This window comes from Molossus molossus, unplaced genomic scaffold, assembly GCF_014108415.1.
Source record: "Molossus molossus isolate mMolMol1 unplaced genomic scaffold, mMolMol1.p scaffold_m16_p_3, whole genome shotgun sequence".
NCBI lineage: Eukaryota > Metazoa > Chordata > Mammalia > Chiroptera > Molossidae > Molossus > Molossus molossus.
In genome coordinates, this window is record NW_023425366.1 from 123,565,715 (window position 1) to 123,577,884 (window position 12,170).

Here is a 12,170-nt window from a genome sequence, read left to right on the forward strand (position 1 = left end):
TTCTGGCTTTAGGAGCTCAGGAAATACAAAAGCTTCCCATTGTCTCTGAGGTCCATGGATTTAGACATCAGACAGATCAAAACTCAAATTACAACTCTGCTACTTTACTCGTTGTCTTTGAGCTAATTAAGCTCTATGTCTCAGTGTCTTAATCTGTAAAGCAAAGATAATAGCAGCTTATTTCACAGGACTGTTACCAGAACATGGACAATACTCTATAATATCTTTGAAAAATTAATCAAGTATTACAAGTTTATTGTAGAAACATTAGAAATTACAGATACATTCAAACAAATTATTGTGAGTCCCAAATATCTCCTGCAGAGCAACTAAGGTCCATATTTGATGTTCAGGAGAAATGGTTGCTGAAACCTTTACAAATGCAAACTTTGTGAAATCCTTGCTAGCATAAGTTTCATAAAATGCAGGATATATAGCTGAGATTGGGTAAATGGTCAAGCCATTCATTGAGATAGACACCACAGAAAAAAGAAAAAAAAAAGCTTGATGGACAAAAATTATGCATGAAGTTTTGGGCTGAAACAGTTTGTGTTGAAGTCTGAGATTCTTCTAATGAATACAAAAATATTAAGGGCCTATTATGTGCCAGACAGTGTACTAAATACTGTGAATATACAGGTGAACAAGACAGATGATCCTAACCTCACTGAGTTGGCCAGTATAGTAAATAATCAAACAGATAAATAATCATAAACTTTGGTAGGGGTTATGTAAGAAATTATAAGATACTAGCATTATAGTTAATGTTTGCTCACATCCTTAATATGTTCTTGTGGAGGTTTCCTAAAAGAGCGATTTCTGGATCTACAGATTTGCTTGTTTTTTAGTTACTTTTAAGTTTTTATAAATGGATTTTTTTGTTCACAGCAAAATTGAGGCAGAAAGAGTTCTCATATACCCATTGCTCCCCCTCAATCAACACTCTTGTATTTTAGGTTTTTAAAAATTATTTTACAGGGGCTTTGGAAAATGATAAAGAATAATGAAAACATACAAGGATCCTGGCTCGTTAAAATATGGTTTAGCGGAGAAATCGCGCAGTGTGTCAAGTAAAAACTACATTTCCCAAGGGGCAACGCGGCACGCCACAGAGGATGGACAGCGCACGCGTGTGGGGGGTCCTCGCGCTGCGTCTCAGCTCACGAAAGGGCAAAAGCGTGGCTCTCGACGTGCCGCGAATCTTCGAACACAAGCGCGTTATTATCTACAGACTTTGAAAAGCATTCGAGGGACGCGCCTACACCTGCCCTCGCAGTTTCCAGCGTGCCGTGCTTGTTCCCCCAGTGAATCGGTAGGTGGGCACGGGTCGCGAGCTGAGATCCTGGGAGAATGGCGGGAGCGGAGCACTGGGGTCCTCCCACTGCGTCCCCATTCCCAGGCCTCGCTGAGTCGGCTTCGGAGAGGCGGTGCGCACGCGCCTGGTCTTCCTGAGGAGAGGCGGGGCTCGGGGAGAGAGGGCCCCCGCGGGGCTTTGGGGTCTGCGCGGGCGACTTCGGTGCGGAGGCCGGCAAAGGTGGGGTACTCAGCGCAGGTGCGAGAAGACGAGGGTGGAGAACGGGTCCCAACTCGGCAGATGTATCTTCACAAGATGCACCGTTCCTAACAAAACATCATTCTTCCTCAATATACCTCCAGTTGCCTTCTCTCGACTCTGTCTCCGTTTGCAACCAAAGCTCCGGTTTGTACTTACTAGCACCTTCTCTCCTCCGAATCTCTTTTGGACCCACTCCAGTCAGGCCTTGGCCCGCATCTCTCCCCTGAAATGGCTCTTTGTCAGGGCAGCCAGTGATCTCGGGTCGCTAAGTTCAGTGTTAAGTTCTCAGCCCCATCGCTGTATTTGATGCAGCTGATTACAGCCCCTTCGTGAAACACGTTCTTCATTTGAGGTGGGAAACATTCTTGGCTAACTTAGCCTCAGCTCTCTCTGGCCTCTCCTCTGCTGGATCTTGCCCCTCTTTCTTTAATGGTTGTACTGCCTCAAGGCCTCATCCTAATCGCACCCCTGCTTTCACTTTCCAGGCGTTATCTAATTTCAGGGCTTTTAATACAAACACCGTCTGTTGTGACAACTCTCAGGTTTCCATCTTCAAACGCAGTGCTCCACCTTGAACTCCAGGTTTTTATTATATTCAGCTCTCACGGAGCATCTCTTAAATGACTGAAATTTTTAGTTTTACCCTTCACTTTCCCCAGCCCTCCTGCTCTTCCAGTTACTCAGGCAAAACTATTTTTGGTGTCATTTGCTTCTCCTCTCTCTTCTTCCTCCATCAATCTGTCAGCACGTATTTATCCTTGAAGCTTTGAAGTTGCACTACTGAATATTTAGTTGTAGATAATCTTTTTGGCACCTTTCTGCCTGAGAATTTATTTTCAGTTCTTTGACATTCTCTGTCTTTATTGAGATTTATCTATTTATCTGTATCCTGTTCTTTTTTTTTTTTTTTTTTATCCTCACCTGAGGACACTTTTCAATTTTTTGCACAGACAGTGGGAGGGAGAGAGAGTGAGAAACATCCACGTAAAGGGACACAGCGAGTGGCTGCCACCCGCACGACCAACCAGGGCCGGGGACAAACTGCAACCAAAGTACGTGCCCTTAGCGGGAACCGAACCCCGGTCTCCCTGGACCACAGGCCGACGCTCTAACCGCTGAGCCAACTGGCCAGGGCTGTATTCTGTTCTTTATTGCCCTTTTAGAGCGTTACTTTCACCTACAGATAAATATATGGAACCATTTGTTTAATGTCTGTGTTTCTTTCTGGACTGTGAGTTTCCTAAGAGCAAAGCAGGGACTGTTTGTCTCTTGCACTGCTATATATCCCATATGCCTGGCACAGAGTAGGTGTTTGATAAATATTGTTAAATGAATTAATTTATAAAAGGGAAGTACCTCTTTTCAATAGGTGGGAAGTAGACAATTCCTCTTCGAGTATATGTTGGTAGCAACTAATTTTTTTCTGGAGTTGGGAAGAAGATACTGAGTAGCCCAGCTTCAGAATTGTTGCTGTGTTTATAACTTGAAAGACTGTTTTAAGCTCTGGCCAGCTTGGCTCAGCGGTTAGAGCACTGGCCTGTGGACCAGAGAATCCCAGGTTTTGTTCCCACTAAGGGCACGTACCTTGGTTGCAGTTTTTCCCCGGCCTGATTGGGGTTGTGTGGGTGGCGGCCAGTTGATAGGTCTCTCTCACATCAATGTTTCTCTCTCTCTCTCTCTCTCTCTCTCTCTCTCTCTCTCTCTCTCTCTCCTTCTCTGCCTCCCACTCTATCTGAAGATAAATGCAAAAAAATGTCCTCGGGTGAGGATAAAAAATAGTAAAAAAGAAAGACTGTTTTAAGAGGTTTCCAGGATTCAGTTCAGCAGTCTGTTTTGAGGACATAGTAGGTGCCAGGCCCTGTGCTAGTTGTTGGGAATTGAAAATGAATAAAACTGCATCCCCACTCTGTTTGGCAGGAGAGACAAGTAAGTGAAACAGTCTTTCGGTGTATATGTGACAAGTGCAAGAATGAAAGTTTGTTTAGGGTGCTTTGGAAGTTTTTCTTTAAAAAAGATTTTTATTAATTTTTTTTTTTTTTTTTTTTAAGAGAGAGGAAGGGAGAAGGAGAGAGAAAGAGAAACCATTGATGTGAGGGCGGAACATCCATCAGCTGCCTTCTGCACAACCCTCACTGGGGATCAAGCCCAAAACCTGGGCATGTGCCTTGACCAGGAATTGAACCAGCTACCTTTCAGTGCACAGAACGACTCCCAAACAACTAAGCCACACCGGCCAGGGTTGCTTTGAAAGTTTGATTGCCCTTGGCACTGGGACAGATGAGAGGGGCCTGGGACAGCCAGATCCCCTTGCCAGTTATGTCTGGCCGTAAGCAGCTTTGTTCTTTACTCCAGTATGCCATAGAAATAGTATCATGTTCCCTGTGGGCCATGGTGTGAAAATGTTGGCCAGTACTGCTATAGAAGTGTTAAAGTTGCTGCTATTTGATTTAGACCATGAATAATGAGTAAATTTACAAGAGTCAGGGGAGAAAAGGGGAAAGGATTAAAGGGCATTTCAGGGAAGCATAATGATGAGGTCAGGTATAACAGAAGCATGGAAGTTTGTGCTTGTTTGGGACAGAGACACTGGAGTTGTTTTGTGTGGCTTTTGTAGGGTAGGGTCAGTAGGAGAGAGCTGTTTGGAAGGTGCTGTCCAGGATCTGAAGGATTGCCTTGAAAGTGTTTTGTTTTGTTTTTATCCTCACCCGAGGACTTTTTTTTTTTTTTGCATTTATCTTCAGATAGACCGGGAGGGAGGGAGGGAGAAAGAGAGAGAGAAACATCTATGTGAGAGAGATACATCGAGTGGCTGCTACCCACACCACCCAAACTGGGGCTGGAAAAAAACTGCAACTGAGGTACGTGCCCTTAGTGGGAACCAAACCCAGGACTCTCTGGTCTGTGGGCTGACGCTCTAACCACTGAGAAAAACCTGCCAGGGCAAAAGTGTTTTGTAAACCACAGTATCCATTTTATAAATACCTGGGCTCAACCATGAGGCACCCTGTTCTCAATGGGTAGGTCCATTACAGTCCATAGTTTTTTCTAGTGACCAACGTTCTGGAGTTGGAAGTGGAGACATGTGGTAAGTCACAGGCCATTTTTTTCTTTCTGATTTCTGAATTTGTATACAAAGATTCTTACAAAGGTTTTTAAAGTGAATCTCATTTAGATTTTTGATGAATTGTCTGCATTAGAGAAAATATTTAATTTATGTCACTTCAGGATTTGTGGTCACTATATCCATGGAGTGGAAGGTAGTTTGATGAACATGAATCAATGGGAGTTGAATGTTGATGATAAGGGCAGTTTGAGCCCTTAAGGTTTAGGTTGCAGAGTCAGGCAAATCTAGATTTGAATCTCACTTCTTCACTTTTTACTTGTATAACCTTGATAAAGTCTTTTATTTCTCCTCAGTACTACATGAATAATACTTTCTTTGCAGGACTGTTAGGAGGGTTAAATAGGATAATCTACATAAAAGTGCTTAGCACATTGTAGATTCTCAGTAAGAAATAGCTGTCATGCCCTGGCCAGTTTGGCTCAGCAGTTGGAGCGTCGGCCTGCGGTCCAGAGAGACCTGGGTTCGGTTACCGCTAAGGGCACGTACCTTGGTTGCAGTTTGTCCCCAGCCCTGATTGGTCGTGCGGGTGGTAGCCACTCGATGTGTCCCTTTCACATCGATGTTTCTCTCTCTTCCTTTCTCTCCCTCCCGCTCTATCTGAACAAAAAATGGAAAAATATCCTCGGGTAAGGATAAAAAAAAAAGAAAGAAAGAAAAAGAAATAGCTGTCATTATTACCTTTATTTTTCTACCTCTTTTTTTTTTAAGGTGCCACAATAAATCACCATCATGTAAACACAATAACCTAACAGATGATTGGCAGTTTACGGGAGACAGATGCTTCTATTTCCGTGATCTCTTTTGGTATTGAATATGTGAAGTAGTGACAAAACTGGAAATTGGAAAAAAGACCATATCTTTTAGAGTTTCCAGTCTCTAATCCCAACTTAATTACCAGTATTTCCTAACTGAGTTACCTAGCATAATTAACCTATCTGAACTTTGGTTTGCCCAGGTAGAAAGAGGGTGAGCATGTAGGATTGCTGTAAGGTGTAAATGAGAATCACCTCTGTAAGCTCCAGTGCAAAAGCATGGTAGATCCTAGGGGGAAAATGTCATTTTTCTCCTTAACTTTTTTTTAAAAAACAGTGTAGATTCTTATTGATGGTGGCTGGATTAAGGGTATGGGATCTGAGTGTAGGGTTTTAGATACCTTTCCATCCTTTGATTCAGAACAAAGCTCATATTGTCTTAAGCCCTGTGGGATTAATTTTAGAGTGGTTTAATTATAGAATGTTTGGATTTGTTTGAGGCTTTGGCTGATGGGGCCTTGGCTGCTATTAGAGGGGCCAGAGTGCTGTTTTAGGCGGGGTGTTCAGCAATTAATATATGCTTCCATTCTACAACCTTTGTCTCTAAGTATTACCTCTTAGTAGTCAAACTTCTCAGTTGCAGATGAGAAAAAGCTAACCTAAACACTACCCCAGGTGGAAAAGGGGTATTTATTGATTCTAACCGAAGAGTCCTGAGTATACCAGCTTCAGGCACAGCTATATCCAGAAGACTAAATTATGTCACCAGTATTTTCTGTCTCTCAGCTCTGCTTCCCTCCATGTTGTTCTCTCTCTCAGGTAGGCAAAAGCTTCTGTCAGTTGCAAGCTGTCATGCTACTCTTTTAACCAACAACTGAAAGAGGGTATCTCTTTGCAGATAGCTCCAGTAAAAGATCTGAAATTGATTTTAGCCACACTTGGGGTACATATTTCTTCCTGAACCAGTCATGGTGGTAAGGGGGAATGTAGTACTTTTATTGGTCCAGGCAGTATACCGATCCTTGGAGCCAAGGTGAGGGATGGTTTCCCAAATGGAAATTGTAGTAATGTTATAAAAATGGAGAAAAGGTGACAGCCAAGACAAGATACTCAGAGGTTGGACTTCCAGTCAAGATGGCGGCATAGGTAAACGCGGTATCGCGTCCTCCCACAACCACATCAAAGTTACAACTAAACTACAGAACAACCATCATTCAAAACCGCCTGAAATCAAGCTGAATGGAAGTCCTACAACTACGAAATTAAAACAGCAGCCACATCCAGACTGGTAGGAGGGGCGGCGGCGGCCGCGACGGGCTGGTCCCACACCCAAGTGTGGCGGATAAAAATCAGGAGGCTCCCTCGGCTGGGAAGATCTTTCCTGAGGACTGTGGGGTCCCCGTCCCCACACCAGGTGCCCCGCTCAGGGTTCCAGTGCCAGGAAGATAGTCCCCATCACTTCTGGCTGGAAAAACCAGCGGGAACTGAGGCTCAGGGAGGCTGAGGCGGCTGGAGCCCCAGGCAGCTCCTTAAAGGGCCCACACACGGACTTATCGGACTCTCTCCCTCTAAGCTTGGAGGGGAGGCAGCTCGAGGGGCACCAGAGACATACAGAGAAGAACTGAGCTGTTTGGCACTGGAGCAAGGGCTGGAGAGGGGGCTTGAGGCCTTTGTTCCTTTGGTGAGCCCTTCCCTGGGGCGGCAGACAGTCGCCATATCTGGGACTCCAGCAACCTGGCTCACACTGGTAGCCCCGCCCTGGTGACTCCCTGAGGCCCCGCCCCGCCCCACCCAACTTTCAAGCCCACCCAAGCTGTTGCCACTTGCTTAACCATAGGATTGGCCGGTCTTGGATCCTGCTTCAGGTTTTTCCTAAATTCTTTCAAACGAGCAGCATCTGGTCTCAGCGAGCCCCATACCTCTCAGTAAGTAATACACTGAAACAAACACAGGGAGGCAGCCAAAATGAGGAGACAAAGAAACAGGTCCCAAATAAAAGAACAGAACAAAACCCCAAGAAAAGAACTAAGCGAAATGGAGATAAGCAACCTAACAGATACTGAGTTCAAAATACTGCTTATAAGGATGCTCACTAAACTTAGAACCTCAGTGAACTTAGGGAGGGCCACAAGAGCATAAAAAAGGACCAGTTAGAAATCATGGATACACAGTTAGAATTGAAGGAGGCATTAACTAAAATAAAGAATAATTTACACAGCTTCAATAATAGAGTATGTAAATCCAAGAAGCAAACCATCGATTTGGAATATAAGGAAGCAAAAAATGCCCAATCAGAACAGCAAAAAGAAAAAAGAATCCAAAAAAATGAGGATAGTGTAAGGAGCCTCTGGGACAACTTCAAGTGTGTCAACATTCGCATCTTGGGGGTGCCAGAAGGAGAAGAGAGAGAACAAGAAATCGAAAGCCTGTTTGAAACAATAATGGCAGAAAACTTTCCTAACTTGGTGAAGAAAACAGACAAACAAGTCCAGGAAGCACAGAGAGTCCCAAACAAGATGAACCCCAAGAGGCCCACACCAAGACACATCATCATCAAAATGCAAAAGGTTCAAGACAAAGAGAGAATCTTAAAAGCAGCAAGAGAAAGGCAGCTAGTTACCTCCAAGGGAGTTCCCATTAGGCTGTCAGCTGATTTCTCAAAAGAAACTTTGCAGGCCAGAAGGGAGTGGCAAGAAATATTCAGAGTGATGAAAACCAAGAACCTACAACCAAAATTACTCTATCCTGCAAAGCTGTCATTTAGAATCGATGGACATATAAAAACTTTCCCAGACAAGAAAAAGTTAAAGGAGTTCATCACTACCAAACTGTTATTATATGAAATGATGAAGGGTCTTTTTGAAGAAAAAGATAAAATGTATGAACAAACAAAATGGCAATGAATACATATCTATTAACAATGGAATCTACAAACAAAATGAACAGGTAGAACAGAAACATTCTCATAGACACAGAGAACATTTTGTTGGTTGCCAGATGGGAGGGGGGTTGAGGGAATGGGTGAAAAAGGTGAAGGGATTAAGAAGCACAAATTTATTGCTAGACTGACAAACCTCAAAGGAAAGAGGTTGGGGGGGATGGGAAGAAATAAACCAAAGAACTTATATGCATAACCAATGGACACAGACAATAGTGTGGGAAAAGGTGGGAGGCGGGCGGGAGTGGGGAGGAAGGGGTCGATGGGGGGAAAATGTGGAACATCTGTAATACATTTTACATCCAACATTAAAGATTTGAAAAAAAAAAAAAAAGATACTCAGAGGTTGCTACAGCAGTGGTATCAGGCCAGCCTTCCTGCAAATAATGAATACAAACCCTGCACAAAATATTAGAATAAAAAAAAGAACAACTCTATTTGAAAGGTACTAGAGAGTAACCAGAAGCAGGCAGTAACTGGACAGGAGTTGACCCACAGAAGAAAGGAATGACACTGCTGAGTTTCCTATTTGTTTGTTGTTTTTAATGCCTTGTGAGCATTATGACAAAGGTGCATCTTGGAAAGAAGATAGCCACAGAGAAGGAATTCTAAGTCTATATAAAAGTAGTTTTGGGGGGTGGTAAACACACAATAGTGTACAGATGATGTGTTGTAGAATTGTACACCTGAAACCTGTATAATTTTATTAACCAGTGTCATCCCAATAAATTCAATAAAAAGGAAAAACAAAAAAGTAGTTTTATCCAAATGTCCACCAGCTGATGAATAAACAAAATGAGGTATATCCATACAATGGAATATTATTCAGCCATAAAAGGAATGAAGTTCTGATACATTCTTCAACATGGATGAACCTTGAAAACATTATGCTAAGTGAAGAAGCCAGTCATAAAAGGCTGCATGTTGTATGATTCTGTTATAAACTGTCTATAATAGGCAAATCCGTAAAGACAGAAAGTAGAATAATGGTTGCCAGTAGCTGAGGGGAAGAGGGAATGGGGAGTGACTGCTGGTGGGTAAAAGTTTCTTACTGGGGTGATGAAAATATCCTAGGATAGTGGTGATGGTTACACAATTTTGTGATTATACTAAAAATAAAACAAACCCACTTAATTGAATACTTTAAAAAAAAATTTATTGATTGCTTTTTAATTTGTTTTTTTTAGAAAGGAAGGGAGAGGGAGAGAGAGATAGAAACATCGATGAGCGAGATCATTGACTGGCTGCCTACTGCATGCCCCCCACTGGGGATTTGGCCCACAACCTGGGCATGTGTCCTGACTGGGAATCGGACCGGCGACTTCCTGGTACATGGGTCAGTGCTCAACCACTGAGCCACACTGGCTGGGCTGAATTGAACACTTTTCTTTTTCTTTATAGATTTTGAGAGAGAGAGGAAGGAAGAGGGAGCGAGAGATGGAAATGTTGATGAGAGAGAACATCAATTGGCTGCCTCCTATTTGCCCTCCACTGGGGATTGGGCCCACAACCTGGGCATGTATCCTGACCGGAAATTGAACCGGTGACCTCTTGGATGCTCAACCACTGAGCCATACCGGCCAGGCTGAATTGAACACTTTAAAGGAGTGAATGATAAAATATGTGAATTATATCTAAATTAAGCTGTTATTTTTATTTTTATTTATTTTATTTATTTTTATCCTCACCCGAGGACATTTTTTCATTTTTTGTGTGGGAGGAAAAGAGAGAGAAACATCGATGTGAAAAGGACACATCGAGTGGTTGCCACCTACATGACCCAACCAGGCTGGGATCAAACTGCAACCGAGATACGTGCCCTTAGCGGGAACTGAACCTGGGTCTCTCTGGACCACAAGGCCGACACTCTAATCGCTGAACCAAACCGGCCAGGGCAGCTGTTATTTTTAAATCTGCGAAACTTCTGGACTAGACAAGCATGGGGCACACTCTAAGCAGCTCAGCTAAAGCTGAAAGAGCTGTACACATTTCAGTTGATGCCTACCACAGGGAGACATATTGAGAGTTTGAGTTCAGCTATGTTTAACTGTTTGCTAAAAAAAAAAAATCAAACTCTTTTTTTTTTTTTTTTTTTTTTATCCTCACCTGAGGATATTTTTCCATATTTTGTACAGATAGAGTGGGAGTGAGAGAGAGGAAGGGAGAGAGAGAGAGAAACATCGACGTGAAGGGACACATCGAGTGGCTGCCACCCGCACGACCAACCAGGGCCGGGGACAAACTGCAACCGAAGTACGTGCCCTTAGCGGGAACGAACCCGGGTCTCTCCGGACCGCAGGCCGACGCTCTAACCGCTGAGCCAAACCAGCCAGGGCAAAAAAAATCAAACTCTTGAGATGAGCATAACAGAATCTAGAGTCTATAGTACATCATTCACAGTGTCCAGCATATAATCCAAAATGACCAGATACAAGAAACAGGAAAATATGAACTATATTCACGAGAAGAGGTAGTCAATGGAGATCAACTCCAAGAAGACCCAATTTTGTTATTAACTGACAAGAATATTTTTGTTGAAGATGGCGGCGTAGGTAAACTCGCTATCACCTCCTCCCACAACCACATCAAAATTACAACTAAACTATAGAATAACCATCATTCAGAACCACCTGACATTGAACTGAATGGAAGTCCTACAACTACGAAATTAAAGAAGCCACATAGAGACTGGTAGGAGGGGCAGAGGCGCGGACAGGCTGATTCCACACCCATGTGTGGCAGATAAAAATCAGGAGGGACACCTCAGCTATGAAGGTCCTCCCTGAGGAGTGAGGGGTCCTGGTTCCACACCAGGCACCCGGCTCAGGGTTGCAGTGCCAGGAAGTGAAGGCCCCATCTTCTGGCTATAAAACCAGCAGGAACTGAGGCTGCTGGAGCCCCAGGCAGTTCCTCTTAACGGGCCTGCACATGGACTTACTTGGACTTGCTCCTTCTGGACTCCAGCATTGGGGAGGCAGTTTGAAAGGCACCAGAGAACTGAACTGTTCACCATTGGAGCAAGAGCTGGAGGGGCAGCTTTTTCCTGGACAGACTTGTGGGAGGCCATTGTTCCTTTGGTGAGCTGCCATATCTGGAACTCCAGCAACCTGGCTCATACTGTTTGCCCCACCCTAGTGATTCCTTGATGCCCTGCCTCACTCAACCTTTGGGCCCACCCAAGCTGTTTCCAGTGGCTTTACCATAGGATTGGCCTGCTTCAGATTTTCCTAAAATATCTCAAACAAGCAGCATCTGGTCTCAGTGAGCCCCTTACCTCTCGTTAAGTGGCCCCAGGCCTGGCACTAGCAGCAGCCAGCCTTGGTTCACAACTTGGCTTTTCCTGAGCACCTCCAAGCCCAGCACAAGAAGCAGCCATTTGCAGAGCACTTTGTAGCTTATGCCGGGTGGCCCCAGGTAGAACACAGGCAGTGGCTGACCTTGCCCCAGAGCCAGCACACCCAGTGGATGGCTCAGACCACGTGAAAGCATCACTACCCAACCACCTCCTCAAGTGACACACTGAATGAGTGGACTCAGTACCAGAGCCCTGCTAAAGTAAGTATTGCTCTGTGTGGTGGGACCCTATACTGCTGATCCTCCAAGAGAGTCAGAGGCCAATGATCAGTGGGCACAGCCAGTCCTTATAGCTTATCAGCCTGAGTAAATCCCTTTCATTGACATGCCAACAGCAATCAAGACTCAATTACAACAGAAGGGTGTACAGTCCACACTAGGGGTGTACCTCGAGGGCCCAGCTGGGCTGATCAGGGAGGCTGTGCCACTGGACCCTACAGGACACCT

General features: G+C 44.2%; 1 protein-coding gene across 3 annotated transcripts in view; it reads left to right on the forward strand.

The window, feature by feature from the left end:
• The first annotated feature begins 1,123 nt into the window (after positions 1 to 1,123).
• Positions 1,124 to 12,170, forward strand: part of SGF29 (SAGA complex associated factor 29) — a 36,621-nt gene continuing 25,574 nt past the window's right edge. The window contains exon 1 of one of the 3 annotated variants that reach the window (XM_036280047.1): positions 1,124 to 1,312. The gene's annotated coding sequence lies outside the window, so the exon portion shown is untranslated. Of the gene's footprint in view, positions 1,313 to 1,478; positions 1,535 to 1,644; positions 1,700 to 12,170 lie in introns of those variants that run through there. The other 2 variants (XM_036280049.1, XM_036280048.1) reach the window with 2 other exon arrangements.